Source organism: Lepus europaeus, chromosome 11, assembly GCF_033115175.1.
Source record: "Lepus europaeus isolate LE1 chromosome 11, mLepTim1.pri, whole genome shotgun sequence".
Lineage (NCBI taxonomy): Eukaryota > Metazoa > Chordata > Mammalia > Lagomorpha > Leporidae > Lepus > Lepus europaeus.
The window spans coordinates 55,222,619-55,244,605 of NC_084837.1; the positions used below are offsets into that span (position 1 = coordinate 55,222,619).

Sequence of the window (21,987 nt, forward strand, 5' to 3'; positions counted from 1 at the left end):
AAATTTTTTTTGACAGGCAGAGTGGATAGAGAGAGAGACAAAGAGAAAGGTCTTCCTTTGCTGTTGGTTCACCCTCCAATGGCCGCCGCAGCTGGCGTGCTGCGGCCGGCGCACCGCGCTGATCTGATGGCAGGAGCCAGGTGCTTCTCCTGGTCTCCCATGGGGTGCAGTGCCCAAGCACTTGGGCCATCCTCCACTGCACTCCTGGGCCATAGCAGAGAGCTGGACTGGAAGAGGGGCAACTGGGACAGAATCCGGAGCCCTGACTGGGACTAGAACCTGGTGTGCTGGCGCCGCAAGGCAGAGGATTAGCTTGTTGAGCCACGGCGCCGGCTTAAGGGGTCTTAATAATAGATTTAGAATAGGCTGTTCCTTGATTTTGTTTTCTTCAGACATAGCTTGAATGAAGGAAGAACACTCATTCAAACTGAGGTTACTAGCCAAGTGTCTGCTTTGACGAGTATTGCCCCATCCTGTGTTAATCTATAAGTAGGCCTTAATTCAAGTGATTACTTAAGTTTTGTTTGTTTCTTCTTTTTTTTTTTTGTAAATTTACTTGAAAGAGTAACAGATCTTCCATCTGTTGGTTCACTCCTTAAATGCTCACAACTGCCAGGCCAAAGCAATGAGCTAGGAATTCCATCCCTGTCTCCCATGTGGAACCCAAGTACTTGGTCCATCATCCACTGCCTCTTGGGCACGTTAATAAGAAGCTGTATCAGAAGCCTGGAGTCACCTGGAATTGAACCAGGCACTCTGATATGGAATATGTTAATCTCGGGTGGCAGTTTAATACTCTGTGCCACAACGCCTGTCCCTATTTTAATTTTAAAATTTATTTTTATTTATTTGAAAGGGGAGGGAGGAGGAAGGGATCACTCTCCAAATGCCTGTAACAGCTGGAACTGGGCTAGGCCAAAGCCAGGAGCTGGAAACTCAACTGGGGTCTCCACATGGGTGGCAGGGACTCAAGTACTTGAGCCATCGTCTTCTACCTCCCAGGGTGCACATCAGCAGAAAGCTGCAGAAGGAAGCTGTTACGGAATCAAACTCAGGTGCTCCACTGTGGGATACAGGCATCCTAAGTGGTGGCTTAACTCCTGTGCCAAGCATCTGCCCCAGGAAAGAGTTTATAGTCATCTGGGTCAAGGCAATCTATGTTAAAATGTATAAGTCAGATTTCTTAACCAAGACTCTAGGTTTCTTGGAGACTTAAATGTCTAAATTGTGTTGTGAATTGATTAGGAATAAGGGACAGCATGCAACGTTTCTGAAAAATTTATGGACTTCTGTTTTCCTAGAGCATCCTGCAGGACTACTACATTGTCAGCAATAGACTAGAAATTATTAGAGCCAGAGTTTTGGTGGAGGTTAGAGGAGGCATGTATGGGTCCAAATGACATCATATCCCTATGGTCAACCTAAGAGAAAAGAATCTCACAGACTGTGAAGACATTCCACCTACTGTTGACATTTCAGTGAATGAGCTTGCTGTCCCCTAGTTTTGTAGACACGATTGAAGCCCACCTTGGTGACACAAAGTACTGGGGACACCTGTCCTGCCAATCACTGGCTCCTCTCGTTTGAGAACATAGGAATGGACTGAAAGGTTGGTTGATAAGGAAAACAAATTTTTGTTAAAACATCTGGTGTTTTACTTGATTTTGAAAAATTACTAAGTGACTTAGTGCTTTTTCCAAGGTTATTAAAAGAAAACAGATGCTGTTTTACATTATCCATGCAGCCCAAATTATTTTTTTTTTTAATTTTTTTTTTTTGACAGGCAGAGTGGACAGTGAGAGAGAGACAGAGAGAAAGGTCTTCCTTTTGCCGTTGGTTCACCCTCCAATGGCCGCCACGGTAGGCGCGCTGCGGCCAGCGCAGTGCGCTGATCCGATGGCAGGAGCCAGGTGCTTCTCCTGGTCTCCCATGGGGTGCAGGGCCCAAGGACTTGGGCCATCCTCCACTGCACTCCCTGGCCACAGCAAAGAGCTGGCCTGGAAGAGGGGCAACTGGGACAGGATCGGTGCCCCGACCGGGACTAGAACCCGGTGTGCCGGCGCTGCAAGGCGGAGGATTAGCCTAGTGAGCCGCGGCGCCGGCCAAAATTATTATTTCCAATTCCTGATTTCTGACAGTTGTGGAGACTGAGGAGTTTAAAATCAAGACATCACTCGATTCTTGTCTGATGAGGGCTTCCTGGATCACAGAAGTGGGATGGCTGGGTCATTGGTAGCTCTAAATTCAGATTTTGAGGTATCTCCGTATTGTCTTCCACAGTGGCTGTACCAGTTGCTGCCAATGGTGGATTAGAGTTCCTTTTCCCCACGTCCTTGCCAGCGTTTGTTGCTTGTTGATTTCTGTGTGAGAGCCATTCTAACTGAAGTGAGGTAAACATCTCACCATGGTTTTTACTTGCATTTTCCCTGATGGCTGGTGATCCTGAGCATTTTCTCAACTGTCTTTGGGCCATTTGAATTTCCTCTCTTGAAAAATGCCTGTTCAAATCCTTTGCCCATTAACTGAATTATTTTGTTGTTGAGTTTCTTGAGCTCTTTCTCGATTCTGGATATTAACCCTTTGTTAGTTGCATAGTTTGCAAATATTTTCTCCCATTCTGTCAGTTGCCTCTTCACTTTGCTGAGTGTTTCTTCTGCAGTGCAGAAAGTTCTCAGCTTGTTTTAATAACATTTGTCAATTTTGGCTTTGGTCACCTGTGCTTCTGGAGTCTTTCCCAAGAAGTCTTTGCCTATGCCAATGTCTTGAAGAGTTTTCCCCAATGTTCTCTAGTAATTTGATGGCTTCAGGTGATAGATTTTGCAGCAGAGGTCTCTGTCTTTTAATTAAACTTGTTTCTAATAGACACGATCAAAGTTGTGGTAAAGGCCTTCCCAAGTTTAGAAGAAGGCAGGCATCTGTCCTGGGAATGAAATGTGGCTGTTATCTGCTTGCTTGTGAGTGCTTCAACTGTAGTCCCTATCTGCTTATACGTAACCGTTTCAGGTTCTGCTTGTTAGTACAGAGCAATGGTGTTAACCCTTGCCAGACAGCTTATCGCTCAGTCTGTGTGTGGGGAAAAAAAAGAAAAACTGCAGGAATTACATTTGTATGCACAGTATTATATCAATTCTGTGGCTGCCATGTAACATTAGAATATCCCATCAAATAGACGCAGGTAACCATATAAGGAAGACAAAGAGGCTAATGCCAAATATAAGGGAAAACTGGTCTTAATTCAGGGCTCAGGACTTTGGATAAGAAATTCACCTGGGCCTTATGCCAGCGTAGTAAAAGACAGCTTCCTGTTAAGAGGACTCCGTGTCTTGTCTTGGTACATGATTCCTGCTACAATTTGGGTCTGTGATTCATTTTAAGTGGATTTTTTGGTAAGGTTTAAGGTAGGGGTCCAGTTTTATACTTCTACACAAGGAGACCCAGTTTCCTCAGCACCAATTGTTGAAGAGACTGTTCTTGCTCTGGGGACTGATTTTTAGCTCCTTTGTCAAAGATAAGTTGATTGTAGATGTGTGGATTGATTTCGAGAGTTTCTATTCTGTTCTGTTGGTCTACAAGTCTGTTTTTGTACCAGTACCAGGCTGTTTGGATTATAACTTCCCTGTAATATGTCTTGAAATCAGGTATTATGATGCTTCTGTCTTGTTGTTGTATAAGATTGCCTTAGCTATTCAGGGTCTCCTGTATTTCCATATAAATTTTAGCATCACTTTTTTTTCTAGATTTGAGAAGAATGTCATTGGTATTTTGATTGGGATCACATTGAATCTGTAAAATGCTTTCGGTAGTATGGACATTTTGATAATGTTGGTTCTTCCAATCCATGAACATGGAAGATTTCTCCATTTTTAAATATCTTCTTCTATTTCTTTCTTTTGTGTTTTGTATATTTCATCACAGAGATCTTTGACATCCTTGGTTCAATTTGTTTCAAGGTCTTTAATTCTGTTTGGAGCTGTGGTAAATGGAACTTAGAAGTTTTTTCTCAGCCCTGGCATTGACTGTGTATACAAAGGCTATTGATTTTTTTTTTTTCTGTGTTGATTTTATCCTGTCACTTTACCAAATTTTTTTATGAGTTCCAACAGTCTCTCAGTGGAGTCTTTTGGACCCCTTTTATATGGAATCATGTCATCTGCAAATAGGGATAGTTTGACTTACTGCTTTCCAATTTGTATCCCTTTCATTTCCTTATTTTGCCAATTGGCTCTGGCTAAAACTTCCAAGAGTATATTGAACAGCAGTGGTGAGAGTGGGCATTCTTGTCTGGTTTCAGATCTTCCAGCTTTTCCCCACACACAATTATTCAGATTATTCATCCTATAAAAGTTTTTATCATCAGGGAATTTTAGAATTTTGAGGAATTTTATGATCATTTCATCCTATTTTTCAGGATCAGAAAGCTAAAGACCTAGGACATTACGTAATTTTATTTTTTTAAGATTTATTTGAAAGGTGCAGTTAGAGAAAGAGAAAGACAGAGCAAGACACACACACACACACAGGGAAAGATAGAGAGATCTTCCATCCACTCCCCAAATGGCTGCAACGACCAAGAATGGGCCAGACTGAAGCCAGGAGCCACCTCTGGGTCTCCCACTTGGGTACAGGGGTCCAAAGTCCTGGATCATCTTCTGCTACTTTCCCAGTACCATTACCAGGGAGCTGGATCAGAAGTGGAGAACTGGGACTTGAACTAGTGTCCATATGGGATACTGGTGTTGCAGGCAGCCACTTTACTCTCTATGCCACAGGACCGGCCTCACATAATTTTGTCAATTCACAATTTCTGATTCCTGTTTTGATATTATTTTCATTGTGTTTTTGCAACTTTCTAGTGTAACCATGAGCTATCTCTTTCTGTCTATGTTTATCTGTACAAACAAACCTCTGTAGGGGGCTTTGTCATTAGTATTTTGTGTTTAGGTGTACATATTACTCAATAATATTGACTGACAGAATTCTAGCCTCAGCTCATCTAAAATGATGCCCTTTATGCTCTGGAAACCTATGAATTATAACATTATTATAAGTTGACTAAGTTGCATTGACTACACTAATGTGAACAGTGATACTTTGTGAAGAAGTGAAGGAAGAGTAAAGAGAGAAGACCTCTGTGAGGTTCTAGACTTTAGTGACTGGGGAGTGATGGTGCCATTAAAAGAAGTAAGTGCTGGCTGTCTGATACTGTTGGATGGGCATCGTAACTCATATCTTTGTCTTCAGTTACATGAATAATGCACTTTCTTCATTATTCAAGTTATATAATATCTTAATATATTTTATAACTTTTCTAATGTAGCAATATTTAATTGAAATCTTCATAGATTAAAAAATACTACTTAGAACTCCTTACATGACTATGCCATAATATAAACATTGTCTCATTCTTGCCTATTAAAATGATTATACAAAAATTATAAAAATCTCCACCTACCTCTGCTACCATCATTGTGTAGTATAGCTCTTGAAAAAGCACTAGTATGTCTAAAATTTTTATGTCTTGAAAATAATTTTGTTGCAACCCATGATGAAAGGATTTCTTCAATTAAATGCCTTAAGATTGTTAGTTTGTGCATTTGTGGTTCCAAGCAGAAGACAAGAGAACTATCAAAATGCATAATCAGAATGCAGTATCATAATAGCATGTGTGCATTAATTAGCATAGAATCAGAGCAGTTTGGTGGACCCTGTCACTTTGGGGAGGAACCTGAGTTCATCTTCTGCCACCAGAACTGGTAGCCTAGACTGGACCATTTGTAAAGAGCGGAGATTCCTCTGGTTCTAGGTTTTGGAGGCTGGGAAATCGTGAGGGTGAGGTTGCTATGTGCTGGCTTCTGGCAAGGGCCCACCTCTGTATATAACATGGCAGTGGAGCACCTGGAGCAACAGAACAGGTGTCAAGGAAGAGACCCCCCGTTAGTCCGTTAAATCCAGTCGCCTCCAAGTATCATTGACATATGAGTTTGGAGACTGAGTTTCCAACACATGAAATTTGGGGGGACACATTCAACTCATCATAGAACCTTAGTAATTATCTGTTGAAATTCCCTCTTTTCCTAGATGAACAAGCTGAAAATCACAAATACTTTCTGGAATTCGAGATGGACAAGATAATTTCGATAATAAATGATACCTGAGATCCCTAATGTACCAGGAGCTGTGCTGTCTGCTCTATTGTACTGTTTGATTTGAGTCTTCCCTAACCCTTGAAGTGGGTATTCTCCTCTATCCCCCGCAGTTGAGGAAGTAGGTTTTATACAATCAGAAAGTGCAGAACCCACATCTGCCTGATTTTAGAGCCCATGTTCCCTCCAAAGTGACGTCCTGAGAGGCTATCACCAGGGCACCAGGTAAATACATTATAGTCCAATCGCTTCCGTAGCGCATTGACGTCAGTGTTGAAGCAGTGAGTGTGGTCTTCCTTTATCACTTAGTCATCCTCTGGAGCCGGTGTGAGCGTGAGGTTTGTTCTAAGAGTCTGCTTAACAGACGGTTTGCAGTGGAGGAACGAGCTGGCGTTGGTGTTGCCCAGATGGCTGTCCAAGGTTATAAGGCAGGTCAATATTTTATAAAAAACCTAGTGCCAATGAGATAACAGTCTGGGAATGGGTTATGCTTGGCATGGTCTCTTCCTCCTCCCCTACAAGTGCTCTGCTCTTCTTTTGGTTCCTAGAGGACTTGACTCTAGCTTCTGAAGACATTGAAAGTCATGTTGTCATGGTTTAGTTACGTGTTTGTGCCAACTAATGGATCAGCCTCAGCAACAGGGAGAGGATGACTCCATTAGCAAAGAAAATTCCTGTCCTGGGAGCAATCTTCTAACGTGGTGGGTTTGTTCCTCCACTTACGGATGCTGGTTTTTAATTTTCAGCATGTTTGATAGGTAGAGTTATAGTGACTTGATCTCATCTGAATAACTTGTCATCCGAGTGTTCATTACAAGTAGAAATCACTTATTACCTGACTTGGTAATAAAACAAACAAACAAACAAAAAAACAAACCAGCAGTTTGAACGCAGCTTCACTACTTCCTCTTCAGTGTGAGGGGATTTGTGTAGCCCTAACAGATATGTTGGCCATACACATTTAGCAGATCTGCAGAATTAGTATTGTATTTGATGTGTTTTATGACGAGGGATGTAGTCTCATATGTATGGCAGCTTTGGTGATCTTGGCGGTTGTGTGGAGGCAGAGCCGTTGGATTCCTCCAGCTTCTAGAACAGAGACTTGCCCTTTTCCGGTGCCTGCCTCTAAAATTATTTGCAGTGTTTTCACTCTTCCTGACTTCGAAGCAGTGAACTTCTTTTTGGCTTTCTGCTTTTAGCTTTTAAAAAGGGAAAGAGAGTGTCTCCCTGAGACCTCCCTCAGAGCCAGTGCTGAAAGGAGATGCCCTGCAGCCGGAGAGTGAGGGGGCCGCCAGCGGCATCTCAGCAGCGTGGCGAAGACAGCTGGGGAGTGGGGAGGAGAGGAGTCGTTTTTGTGGCGAAGACAACTGGGGAGTGGGGAGGAGAGGAGTCGTTTTGACGCGTTTGAGCCATACAGCTGAAAAACCCCATTTTTCATTCCGTATTGCCAGGTTTGCAGGCATTTGTTGGACTTGGACGGGATGTTCCTCTGAACTGTGATGACAACAGGCTTCCTGAGCGGCAGCTCCCTATCTGTCTCTTAATGAGCATCTAGGGACTGAAGGCTTTCATTAGTGGCCACTCTGGTTGTTGTAAGTCCTGGCCTTGGGTGAGACTTTTTTTTTTTTTTTTTTTAAGATTCATTTGTTATTATTTGAAAGGCAGAGTTAGAGAGAAAGAATTGATTGATCTTCTAACTGTGAGTTCACTCTCCAGATGATTGCACTGGTAAAGGCTGGGCCAGGCTGAAGCAGGGAATCTGGAACTCCATCCAGGTCTCTTATGTGGATGCAGGTGCCCATGCACTTGGACCATCTTCTGCTGTCCTGGGCCCAGTAGCAGGGACCCGGATCAGAAGTGGAGCAGCTAGGCATCATTATAGGATACTGGCATTGCAGGTGGTGGCTTAACCTGCTATGGCACAACAGCAGCCCTGAGATTTTTTTTTTCCCTCGAAAGATCTATTTATTTTTTTGAAAGTCAAAATTAGACAGGGAGGGAGTGGGAGAGACAGAGAAAGACAGAATCTTCTATCCGCTGCTTCACTCTCTAAATGGTCACAATGGCCAGGAGTGGGCCAGGCCAGAACCAGGAGCTTCATCTGCATCTCCAACACTGGTATAGGGGCCCAAGGACTTGGGCCATCTTCCACTGCTTTCCCAGGCACATTAGCAGGGAGCTGGGACTCGACCTGTCACCCATATGGGATTAACCCACTGCGCCACAGCACTGGCCCCGAGACTAGTTTTAAACTCAGTTTGTATTCCACAGGCCCTAGCATAATGCCCAGGCATGAGACGCCGGGCCGCCGTAGCTCCACTGGAGGATGCCGCAGTTCTTCTGGGGCCTGTGACGTGGTTAGCCAGATGTGGCTTCCTGAGCCTCCTAGAGGTAGAGTGCCTTTGGAGGCCTGGGAAGACGCCGTCTAGTCTGGCTGGGAGTGGCATGCCACAGGAAGGTGGCAAGGTGGCTCATCGCTAGCTGTGTCCTCTCAGAGCACCACAGCCTTCTTCCTGCTTCCGGAAGACCGTTCTGCTCCAGCATTGTGTAAAACAGATGAGGGCTGCTGTGTGGACGCCTCCCACTCTCACAACACAGAGGGTGGCCACGGGACTCTGCAGCTGCCTGGGTCTGAGAGGGAACTCGCGTCTTCTGGGTGTTCCTTGGTCTCAGCTCTGATCAGACCTGTTCTATTTTGTGAAGGCAGCGCTTGAGCCTGTGACTCTAAACATTCTGAATAGGATCCAGGGAAGAAACACAGTTTATATAATTCCATGCTTCCCCACATACAAGTGAAATAAGAGATGTATGAAGTAATCTTACCCTTCGTGCATTGTCCTTTGTTGTGGCCTGTGGTTTATGTCATTTTCAAAATGCTGACACCCACTCTCTTGGTTTGACAAGTCACTAATATGTGGAGGCCTACCACTTACAGCTCACCCTGGCTTAAGGACAACATTTATCGTATTCTTGAGTTATTCCTTTTGCAGAAATAACTTTTCCAAAATGTGCGTGAAGACCCTGTACAGAAACCAGTCCCAGGAGCCATGTTTGTCCTGTTTTCAGGACTGACCGGATTACTGTAGGCTCTCCAGCGTGTGGAGCCTCTGGTGGAATGGGGATGCCAGACTATCTTGTTGATTTGGAAGCAGTAGTTACCAGCTTGCAACATTAGGTGTGTGCCGTCAAAAAGGAGGAAATGTTCTCTGTTCCCGCGGACCTGTGGGAGCTGGATTGTTCTACTTTTTGTGACTTACTGCACTGGAGATTGGGTTTATGTCAGAATCAAGCCTTTCCTAGCAAGTGTGAACACACTGGATGTTTCCTTCTTTCTCTGACCTCTGGCTGTCCTCTGTGAAGGGGATTATTTTGACTAAGATGATCAATTTTCTTTGTTGCAAATTAGGTGTAATCTAGCCTTGAGAAAGGTATATTTCTAATTAATTGGATCTTGCCTTCTGCTTACCTTGTAAATTCTCATTACAAGAGCTCTTTATTAAGGGGAAAATATGAAGTAAGGTAACTTAAAATTAATTCCTTGGTTTTGCTGTGACACTATTTTAATGTTCTTAATGAAAATGTTCAGCATAATTTCTCATGGCAAATGCACAAAGATTCTTTTTTTTTAAACTTTCATAAATCAGGTTTTTATTTTTATTTTTTTTAACTTTTATTTAATGAATATAAATTTCCAGTGTACAGCTTATGGATTACAATGGCTTCCCCCCCCATAAATTCCCTCCCACCCGCAACCCTCCCATCTCCCGCTCCCTCTCCCCTTTCATTCACATCAAGATTCATTTTCAATTCTCTTTATATACAGAAGATCAATTTAGTATAAAGATTTCAACAGTTTGCACCCACATAGAAACACAAAGTGAAACATACTGTTTGAGTACTAGTTATAGCATTAAATCACAATGTACAGCACATTAAGGACAGAGATCCCACATGAGGAGCAAGTGCACAGTGGCTCTTGTTGTTGACCCAACAAATTGACACTCTAGTTTATGGCGCCAGTAACCACCCTAGGCTGTCGTCATGAGTTGCCAAGGCTATGGAAGCCTTCCAAGTTTGCCGACTCTGATCATATTTAGACAAGGTCATAAAAGACAGAGTGAGGATAGTAACCAAGGATCCTAAGAGTGGCATTTACCAGGTTTGAACAATTATACAGCATTAAGTGGGGAAGAGGACCATTAGTACACACAGGTTGGAAGTAGAGCCATTGGTGGTAGAGTAGAGGTTATGATTACAAAGGAATGAGGCCCAAGTGTGCTAGACAGGGTCTAGAACAAAGGACAGAGTCATTATTGGATGTGCTAAGAAAGGTGCTGTCTAAGCTACAATTAAGTTTTCTGATTGAGAGGCAAATAGAACCTGATAGAAGGGGCTTGATAATAATCTGGTGGGCTTTAGGCCTTGTAAGTTAAGAGGCCCAGAGCTATCTATCTCTTCACATGGGGTATATCCTAAGGGAGATGTGAACCTCCTAGGGAAAGGCACTCTGTTGACTTTCATTACTTGGCTGGCCTGGGAGGAGAGCTGGCCAGGTCAAGGCAGGGGGCATCTCTAACAAGAAATTTACAGTTCTGCCTGCAATGTTGCTGACCCTACTTGACCATCCCCTCAGCTGCAGGGGTCACTTTGGAAGTTGGGCTGAGTGCAGGGCTTTTCAGCTTAGAGCCAATAAGATCTGTGGCTCTGACCTGGGCATCCTTCGACTCCAGGGCAGGTCCATTTCCAGTGATCCAGCTCTTGGCAGAGCTGCCAGGGCTCTTCACAAGCTGACTTCTGCTGAAGCCCAGGCTTACCACATTGAAAGCCACTGCAGTGGACTGGCCTGTTGGGTCTCCTTGAGGGCAGATCACTGTACAGATCAGCCATTAATAGGCCTGCCACCCATTGCTTCTGATGCCTAGCTTTCTTTTCCTCCTGGTTTGTGTTCAAGCAGACCAGAGGATGCAAGTCAAGGGAGTGCCCGTATCCCATCTCTAATCTTCGGTGGCCTGAACTACAAGTCTATAGTCACAGGCATGTTCTGTAGTAGTTTTTCTAAGGTAGACAATGCCCATGAGGAAAATTATATTCTCACTTTAAAACTTTCTTTCCCTTTTGTCTGAAAGGGAGGTTTTTTCTACTTACTGTATACTTCGCTGATGGCGAAGTGAATCTAGCTATGAGATTATTATTTAAATTCTTATTTTGGCTATGCTATTACAGAAAATTGTTAGCCATCTCTTTTATAAGGTCTAAAGATTAAATTGTGCGTCCTACAGATTCCTTCATAATAGAATTAGTTTCCTACCTTGAAGAGAATAGAGAAATGAAAGAATAAGTTGGGCTTAGAATAGAGAAATGAGGGAGCAAGTCCTAGATCGCTTGCTGACAATAGCAAGATTACATGAATACTTAGCAAACCGTTTCTACCATTAGATAACAACTTAAGAAAACATTTACCAGAAGGTCCAATGCCTTCTATAAATTTTAAGAATCATGTATTTGAAAACACCTCTTAAATATCTAACATGGTGTAGTTTGTTTAGCCAGTAAACTTAAGCACAACCATATAAAATGTTTTTAGTTTCTTTCTACCAACAAGTTTAAAACATATGATACACAGACTCAGGTCACACAAATTAAAATGTATCTTTGATTGATTTTAGCAGCTTAAATTTATGGACAATCTTATCTATAAGCCATTTAAAATAAAACGCTTAATAAAATTTCCTATGTGGACATACAATATGTACACACATATAACATAGCATAATAGACCAATATAGCAATTTTAATAATACCTTTTAAAATCTTTAACTCTTTTTGTAGATTGCCAATTGATTTGAATTGCTTTTTGTTTTTAGATTACTTTAACACATTGCTTTAACAGAGCATCAGAGTTTAATTCTATGTCAAAGAGAAATTGAGCTTCCTGTGATCTTTTGCTGTGAGGTTTCCTTCCTTTACCTTCTTTCATATTGGTGACCATGTTTCTGTGTTTCTGTGTGTAACACATCTTTAAGCATCTTTTGCAGGGCAGGATGAGTGGCAACAAATTCTTTCAGTTTCTGTTTGCTATGAAAAGTCTTAATTTCACCTTCATTCACAAATGAGAGCTTTGCAGGATATAATATTCTGGGCTGGCAGTTTTTCTCTCTTAGTACCTGGGCTATGTCTCGCCATTCCCTTCTAGCTTGTAGGGTTTCTGATGAGAAGTCTGCTGTGAGTCTAATTGGAGATCCTCTGAGAGTAATCTGACGTTTCTCTCTTGCACCTTTTAGAATCTTTTGTTTATGTTTCACTGTGGTGAGTTTGATTACAATGTGTCGTGGTGAGGATCTCTTTTGGTCATGTTTATTAGGGGTTCTATAAGCTTCCTGTACTAAGATGCCTCTGTCCTTCTCCAAACCTGGGAAATTTTCTGCTAGTATCTCACTGAAAATGCCTTCTAATCCTTTCTTCCTCTCCATGCCTTCAGGAACTCCTAGGACCCGAATGTTCGTTTTTTTAATAGTATCCTGTAGATTCCCGACAATATTTTTTAGATTTCTAATTTCTTCTTCTTTTCTTTGGTTTGCCTGTTTCCTTTCCTGTTCTCTGTCTTCTAAGTCTGATATTCTCTCTTCTGCTTCGCCCATTCTGTTTTTAAGGCTCTCTAATGTGTTTGTCATTTGATCTATTGAATTCTTCATTTCTAGTCACTATCAGAGTTTCTTGTTCCACTAGTTGTTTCATTTCATTTTGATTCCTCCTTAATATTTTACTTTCACGAGAGAGATTTTCTATCTTGTCCATTAAGGATTTCTGTAGTTCAAGAATTTGTTTTTGAGAACTTCTTAATGTTCTTATCAATTTTTTGAGATCCGCTTCTTGCATTTCTTCTATCTCATCAACTTCATAATCTTGAATTGGGGTGTCTTTTTCATTTGGGGGCATCATAGTGTCTTCCTTGTTCTTGTTAGCTTGGTTTTTGCATTTGTTGTTTGGCATGTTGGAGATATTTGGTTTCTTCACTGTGGTGTTTTTTCTTGTTACACTATGGCTCTATATTAAGTGGACTGTCTGCTTTCAGTGGAGCCTTAGAGGCTTGAGATGAGTGTGGACTGAGAGCTGTGTTTGGTTCCTCAGGGTTGAGGGTGTGTCAAAGATGACACTCCCAGGTTAGGCGTGGTAAATCTCTCTTTTTTTTTTTTTTTTTTTTTTTTTTTGATTCAAAAGGGAAGTAATTCCGCACAGCTGAACGTAATTGGAGGTAGTTAGCAGGCAAATGATATACCCACAGGAGCCAGAGATCGGAAGCTCTTTCCCAAGGACCACACAGGGAATCTGTGCTGCCCTCAGTGTGGGCTCCAATTCTCCTGCAGTCTCCCACTGGGTTGCCAAGTTAGATGCTAATCTCCTGTTATTTCACCCCTCCCCACAGAGTCAGGTTTTTCTGCTAGGCTCAGGGCCGGTGCAGACCTGAGGTCGCCCTGCTTATGACGTATGTCCAAAATGGCGCCTGCTCTTTGTCTTGCTCGCCTTTGAGGGGTGAGCGGAGAGAGAGAAACTCGTGTCCGTATCGGTCACTTTTTTTTTTTTTTTCCTCTCCTAGTTAGCCTGGTGAACTTTTCCCCACGGAGTTTCAAGCCTCGTTCCCTCTAGTCTCCTCTTTCTGCTTGCCCGCTGGTGTCTCAGGCTATTGAAGTTCGGCTCACCCCCGTTCCAGCGCTGGTGCGTTGAGTCTGCCGCTGGTGTCCCGAACTTTGGCTCCCACGCTCTCCATGCAGGTCCACTGTGAATCACTAGTTCCGGAAGAGTTTCCTCTGCTGTTTCTTCCCCTACTCTTCCTTGACCCTGCAGTATCTCCACTTTTATTAACCTGTGTGTCTTGCTGAACTATCAATGTGCTCCCTTCCTATTCCGCCATCTTGCCACTCCCATGCACAAAGATTCTAAAAGGCTCTTTAATTTGATGGTTATGTGCTGACTGAAATAATTGCAAAATAAAATCATACAAATATAAATGGAATAAAATATTTAAGTTTCAGTTTTTGAAGGCTACCTTTCTTAGAGAGGACAGTGATTTATTGTTCAGATTGTAGCTAATTCCTCATTGCTTGCATCACACCTGCTGTAAGCGGTCATTGTGAGAGAAGAAGACACATGCAGGAAGGAGTAGGTGGTGTGTGCAAGTAAAATGTGGCTCTGTCCAGAGAGGAAGAAAGGGCCTATGTAAAAACCTCGAAATCACAGTAACCCAGCAGTCAGCCCTCAGTAATTCTCATTGTAACAGATAACTTTCATCACAAATTTCATATTTAACATGATAATCTCGATTTTGAGTTTATGGTGACTATTCTCACAGCATTCTCTTTTGAACGTATATCTAGGCTGTATATTCTCCTTTGGAAGCATGTATAGGCTGTTTCGAGTGAAGGGGAGAGGGAATATTTAGCTCTAAGTCTTTGAGAAAAGAGTAATGGATTATAATTTATGCACATTTTATTCAGGTTTGCCTTTTTTTTTTTTCTAGAATGTCTCTATGTCTACAACCTGATTTTTGTCTTGGCTGAAACTGGGCTAGAAATTTGTGTTGAGTTAATAAACTCTTTTAAAGGATTACTGAAGTGTGTGTGTGTGTGTGTGTGGTCACAGGTGGACTCAAGACATTTACAGCTTGTTGTGTGTAACTGGATGCCATCTAAAATCGGGTCTTTATTCCCCTAATTAAAATCTTCTTCACTCTGGAACATGGTTCAGCGCACCCCTGAGATGATAGGAGATATTGTAAACAGAGGAGTGGAGGAGGATGGCAGAAGATAATTGGTAAAATGATGAGAAGATATCTGTTAATTTTTCTCTGCTGTCTTGGTGATTTATCATGTTGTGTTGGAACAGTCTCCTGAGCTGTTCTCCCAGGTGCTGGTGCATTTATGGGCCCCTTTGGCGCATCTCAGGCACATGACTGATTTACTTGTACTTGCAGATGGACTGGATGGAGTCTTTCTTAGCAGCAGTTATGCCACATATAACTGGGCATACTTGTATCTCATCAGTCTGTTATCATATACTCTTTATTCAGTTCTCTAGTAGTTTAATACCTCATACTTCTGTTTGTTCTGAATTAATTTCTTTTCTTAGACATGTGAAGATTAAGCTGATCTGCTTCCCTGTGTATTTAGGGACACTGTGTTTCCCATTTATCACCTGCTGCTAATCTTTAGCAGTAAAATTAAATTGACATTTGTTAAAGGATGTTTTGATCTATCTTTGAAAAGGGTAGTAAAGAATAATTAGTCACATTAATGGCTTTTTGTTCCATTTTGTGTGCAAATTTGGGTTGCTCGCTGAAAGATTCTAATTTTTTAATGGTGGTATAGAATTCTTTAGTTTCATGGTTTATTTAAATAGTTAAAAATCTGAAGAATCATCGAAGCATTTGTGAATTTAGCAACCTTGAAAACTAGCCACCTTTACTTGGGTAGCCCACAGTATAGAGTGTCCCCCCTGCCCAGACCTCGGTCCCAGTGCTGTCAAATTGAAAGACTGACTACAGCCATGAGGCCTGGACAACTCACTTGGTCACTCAAGTGAAGTTGGGACATTGGCACTATGACTTTAGACTTCCTGAGTGACTGGGGTTAACCTTTCTGTGCCTTAGTGATTAACAGTCAACATAAAGACTAAGCAGGGAATAAATGTGTGTGGAAAGAACGTGTCAAAGAACAGCTGATAGGCAGGTGCTTAGGTGATCTCACCTTGTACGAGCTGAACAGAGTTCATTACGCTTGACCAGGCTCCCGCCTCCCCAACCGCAGGATTCTAAAACCCTGCTAAGAGCAGGTTTTCTTTATACAGGAAGCAATGACAGTAACTGCTGTGAGACTTAGAAGTTCTTTTCTGTTCCATAGGGCTGTCACTTTAACTGTCTTGGAGCCATTATGATTAGATGGACACTACCTAGCAGAAGTTCCTCATCTGTAACGAGAATATTCTGCATAGAATTCTACAGTGATTACTGTTACTTAATACCGCATCAGGAAAGGAGAGGAAGGCATTCTGCTTTGATTAGCATGTTGGTCCTTGTTTATAGGGCTGGTGCCTTTGGAAGACCCATCTGGACCTATTTGAGACCCAGTGCTACTGCAGTAAGAGGCCTTTCCTACCTGAGAGCACCTGTGCTGTGCAGCTTCTTGGTGGCTGTTGGCCTCTGCAATTCCTTGGGGAAGGTTGATGGAGCTACCTCACTTTGAGGGTTCATGCAGCAATCAAGTCAGCATGGCCATTCGTTCACGGCTGGCCCATCCCTGACACAGAGCCCTATTTCCTCCTGTCTCCCTTTTTCATTGCTTCTTGTAATGCATCCTGCCTGTTTCCTGCACCCCATCATTCAGCCTCAACCTCCTATACTATTTCTCAGTCCTCGAGGGCATTCTCCTGCCTTAGGTGTGCTATCCACAGTGTCGTCTTAACTCTAATTCCTTCCAGGACACTTTCATAGCCAACTCTATCCGTCTGCTTGATCTTTTGCTTTTGCCTTGGTGGCCTGGTTGCTGTTGTCAAAGTTAGCATAACTCTACATTCTCTTCTAATACCAACTAAGATTTGACTGCTTTCAAGTTTTCTTGTACAAGGAGTAATATTTTAATTAACCATACTCAGTAGCCAGCTGGTTGATGTCTTTGTTTTTGTGACTTAATATGAATTTTATGCAACATTCTATAATTGTACTTTGCTGTATTATTGAACAGAGAGACTTCCATTTTCACAAAATGTTGAAAAGAACTGAACTTCAGCCTTCAGTTTCTTTTTTAAATGTTTAGTGTTTTTTTTTTTTTGAAGATTTTATTTATTTATTTGAGAGTCAGAGTCACAGACAGAGAGAGAGACAGAGAGAAAGGTCTTCCTTCTGTTGGTTCACTCCCCAAATTGCCGCAACGGCTGGAGCTGCACTGATCTGAAACCAGGAGCTTCTTCCAGGTCTTCCATGCAGGTGCAGGGGCCCAAGGACTTGGGTCATCTTCTACTGCTTTCCCAGGCCATAGCAGAGAGCTGGATTGGAAGAGGAGCAGCTGGGACTAGAACTGGCGCCCATATGGGATGCTGGCACCACAGGTGGAGGATTAACCCACTGCACCATAGCGCCAGCCCCAAGCCTGCAGTTTTATTCATTGGATGATTGGAAGATTTTTGTGTGGATGGGCTTCTGCCTTTATACATTCAGATTTGGTTTCTTCTCCACCACCCACTCCCTTCACTGGAAGGCATGGTGGGACACAAGGAAGCTCTACAGACCTGTAGTCTTCCATATGGAAGTCCCGATATGGAGTTGGCATAGTGGACAGTAGGAATGTTCCTGAACACTCCTAAACCAAGATGACTGGCGCTGCAGAAGCCACTTAAATATGTACCCAAATCAGATTCCCCTTCTCCTGGTCCCTCATTGGCCCAGGCCACACCAGAGCCACCTGTTCAAGGGAAAGGATGAAGTCAGAATGGAGAAAGAGTGCAGTTAAAATATCTTACTTAGGCAAATTCTGAGAATATATTTGACATATGATATGTTGTCCAGGCCTCCAAGTTTTGCAAAAACAGTCACATAAATTTATTACTGGGGCTCTCAGGGCCTTCAAAGGGGCTTGTGCAAGAGCGGAGCCCCAAAGTGTGTTCCATTAGTTGGTTGTAAACTGCCTCCACTGTATCTTCTTTGATAGAACAAGATGAGAGTGTCATATCCAAGTATTCACCAATATCCAGGAATTCACCAAGATGAATAACTGTCCTTATTATCAATAATAATGGCAATCATTTAGTTAGCAGACATTTAGTTTCCACATGCCAGGCACTGTTAGGAGTACTTAACATTATCTCAGTTAATCCTTAGTACAGCCCTAGGAGTTGGGTACCATCATTACTTTCATTTTAAAGAGGAGAAATCTGAGGCACAGACACCTTAAGTAAACCATCAGAGCCAAGAAATCACAGAGCTGGGACTGAGGCCCGGGCTGCATGGTATGTACCCCTGACCCACTGAACTGACCTTAGTTCTGATAAGCCCTGTTCTGATGTGTGAGGTTAGAGGGTGGCTTTTCCAGGATGCGTAGTGGATCTTGTCTGTTCTTCCTGCTTTAGGAAAGCTATGAAAACAATTCACGGAAGAGAAGCTAAAATGAAGGAAGCGATACACAGTGTTCCTGAGAAAAACCGAGTGGAGGCTCATTAGGCTGTGAGAGGGCTGATTCCTGTTTAACTTCTGAATTGTCTGTGTGTTCTAGGCTCTGAGAAATGCTTCTTGTCACATCTTTGTTGTTTTTAATCTCTCTCTCTCTCTCTCTCTCTGTATGTATGTATGTATATATGGGGTGGTAGTGCTACCCCCATCTGAAAAACTGTAATTTAAACTGTGATGGTACACCTGGAAATAGTATGCAGGACAGTCGGCACATAAGGGGTTGCTACAGGAGGAATATTGCTCAATACCTTAATTTGCTGGAAAGGAAAAAATTAAGAGAACATAATTGAAACAATAGAGGGAGGGCTGGATGCAGCATAAGGAATGCTTCCCCAGTGATGGTGCTGGAACTGTGCTCCAGAAGTGGACATCGAATTTCAGTCTTTGCAGTAATATAAAATCCGATTGAAGCTTTCCATTCCAAGTAGGTTTGGGGTTGACTGCTAGCCATGATTTGAAATTCTTCCTCTCACTAAAGAGATACCCAGCATATGAATTAACCTTCCTCTGGTACCTTGTTGGATAAAAACCTCTTAAATTATGCAGCTCATTCACTGTAGCCTTTCTAGTTGTGATTATTCAGCCCTCGACCATGCTTATGGGCAGGAATTAGTTTTAAGTATCTTATGCAATTAACCTGCACTCTCATCTTAAAAGCACTGCCTTTGATTCTGAGGGCCAGTGGTGCCCTGCAGTGACTGGAGCATGAGGGAAGTTAACGTCAGAGGAGTGAGCCCATCGCCACTGTCCCTGTTTCCTCAGTGTCTTTACCGAAGCCTTCAAAGGTCTCCCATCTTCGACTGCCAATTTCAACTTAATCCTGTTGGGGTCAGATGAACAGTCTTGGTTTTTTTCTTAGAGGAATAGAGGTATCAGAAGGGAGATTTGGGATAGATTTGTCTGTCTACTTTGAGCACTAATCATTTCTCCCTGGGATTTTACAAAAATGATGTTAGGTTAAGATTGAGTGGTTGGCTGGCACCGTGGCTCAACAGGCTAATCCTCTGCCTTGCGGCGCCAGCACACCGGGTTCTAGTCCCAGTCGGGGCACTGGATTCTGTCCTGGTCACCCCTCTTTCAGGCCAGCTCTCTGCTATGGCCCGGGAAGGCAGTGGAGGATGGCCCAAGTGCTTGGGCCCTGCACCCCATGGGAGACCAGGAGAAGCACCTGGTTCCTGCCTTTGGATCAGCGTGGTGCGCCGTCCGCAGTGCGCCGGCTGCGGTGGCCATTGGAGGGTGAACCAACGGCAGAGGAAGACCTTTCTCTCTGTCTCTCTCTCTCACTGTCCACTCTGCCTGTCCAAAAAAAAAAAAAAAAAGATTGAGTGGTACTTTTCCTGGCAGTTGTTTAGGGAACTAGGAAGGAAGGGGACAGGGTGGGTGTATGAAGTCATCCGTCAAGTATCTTTATAAGCCAGAAGATGTGTAAAAGTTAACACAGTTAACATAGGGTTTAATGTCAGTGTAAGTCAACAATGGTAGTGATTTGCTAGCACCACGTCCAGCCTGGCACAAGGTAGGTATTCTGTGTTTCCTGATTAGAGGGTAATCTCTAGGGAGGTTGGACCCAATCACTTTGCCTGTTAGCATCCCAAAGAGAATAAGAACCTAATTTTTTTTTTTTTTTAAATCTACTTGAGAGGCAAGAGACAGCGAGTTCCCATCTGGTTCTCTCACCAAATGCTGGTCGTGGTTGGGCTTGGGCTAGGCTGAAGCTTGGAATCAGGGATGCAATCCAGGTCACCATGTGGGTGGCAGTGATCCAGTTATTAGAGCTTCTGATGGTCTGCACTGGCAGAAAGCTAGATGCAAGGGCTGGGGCTGGCATCGAACTCAGGTGCTCTGACATAGAATGCAAGCACTGGTCTAGGCTCAATTTCAGTTCTGAGAATAAGAATATTTTTTAAAAGATTTATTTATTTGAAAAGCAGAGTTATGGGGAGAGGAAAAAAGGGGGAGAGGGAGAGATCTTCTGTCTGCTGGTTCATTCTCCAAATGGCTGCAACAGCCAGCACTGGGCCAGGCACATGTAACTATATCTGGGCCTGCTGCATGAGTAGGGGCACATGTACTTGGGTCTTCCATTGTCTCCTCAGGAGGGTTAGCAGGGGGCTGGATTGGAAGTGGAGAAGCCGGGACTCGAGCTGGTGCTCATATGAGATGCTGGTGTTGCAGGTGGTGGCTTAACTTCCTGTACCATAATGTGGTCCAAGAATAAGAATCTTACTGTAGAGAAGCCACCTAAAATAAAAATTAGGATTCAGTGGAATTATGGTCATAATCAGTAGCTGAGTATTTTAATGCTTTGTAGGAAAGCATTAAAAATCACCAAGGGAAGATATAATTTTTTCCCCAAAGAAACCGTTCATTTAATGAATGCAGATTTCAAAAGTACAACTTTAGGAATACAATGATTCTTCCCATCATACCTGCCCTCCCACGCCACTCTCACCCCACCTCCTCCTGCCTCTCCCATTCCCAGTGCCATTCTTTATTAAGAAAAACAACAACAACAACAAACCTGTTTCTTGACAGTCGAGACAAGGGATGTTCAAGTCATTGCTGCTCAAAGTGTCAATTTCACTTCTACAGATTTCCTTTTGGGTGCTCGGTTAGTTATCACAGATCAGGAAGAACATAGTGTTCGTCTCTTTGGGACTAGCTTATTTCACTAAGTATGATGTTTCCCAGATTCATCCATTTTGTTGCAAATGACCAGTTTTCTTTTTTCTTTTTTTTTTTTTTTTTTTTTTTTTTTTTTTTTTACCACTGTGTAGTATTCCATAGAGTACATATCCCATGATTTCTTTATCCAGTCTTCAGTTGATGGACATTTAGGTTGATTCCATGTCTTAGCTATTGTGAATTGAGCTGCAATATATGTGGGGGTGCAGATAACTCTCTTATTTGCTGATTTCATTTCCCTTGGGTAAATTCCCAGGAGTGGAATGGCTGGGTCAAATGGTAGGTCTATATTCAGATTTCTGAGGTATCTCCAAACAAAGTGATTTTACCACTTAAATTCCCATCAACAGTGAATTAGGATATCTTTTCCCCCACATCCTCACCAGCATTTGTTGATTTCTGTATGTAAGCTATTCTAGCTGGGGTGAGGTGAAACCTCATTGTGGTTTTGATTTGCATTTTCCTGATGGCTGGTGATCCTGAACATTTTTTCATGTGTCTGTTGGCCATTTGAATTTCCTCTTTTGAAAAATGTCTATTGAGGTCCTTGACCCATCTCTCAGCTAGGTTGTTTGTTTTGTTGTTGTTGAGTTTCTTGGGCTTTATCTTTATACATTCTGGTTATTAATCTTTTATCAGTTGCATTGTTTGCAAATAATTTTCCCATTCTGTTAGTTGCCTCTTCTCTTTCCTGAGTATTTCTTTTGCAGTACAAAAGCTTCTCGATTTGATGTAATCCCATTTGTTGATTTTGGTTTTGATTGCCTGTGCCTCTGTGGTCTTTTCCAAGAACTCTTTGCCTGTGCCAATGTCTTGCAAGTTTTTCCCAATGTTCTCTAGTAATTTGATGGTATCAGCTCATAGATTTAGGTATTTAATAATTGATTTTGAATGGATTTTCGTGTAAGGTGTAAGATAGGGGTCCTGCTTCATACTCCTGCATGT

At 42.6% G+C, this 21,987-nt stretch overlaps 1 protein-coding gene and 1 pseudogene across 1 annotated transcript in view; one reads left to right on the top strand and one right to left on the bottom strand.

The window, feature by feature from the left end:
- The window catches only part of AVEN (apoptosis and caspase activation inhibitor), a 175,404-nt gene that overhangs the window by 105,279 nt on the left and 48,138 nt on the right, over positions 1–21,987 (top strand). The window lies entirely within an intron of this gene.
- The window catches only part of LOC133769716 (large ribosomal subunit protein uL10-like), a 55,733-nt pseudogene that overhangs the window by 27,951 nt on the left and 5,795 nt on the right, over positions 1–21,987 (bottom strand).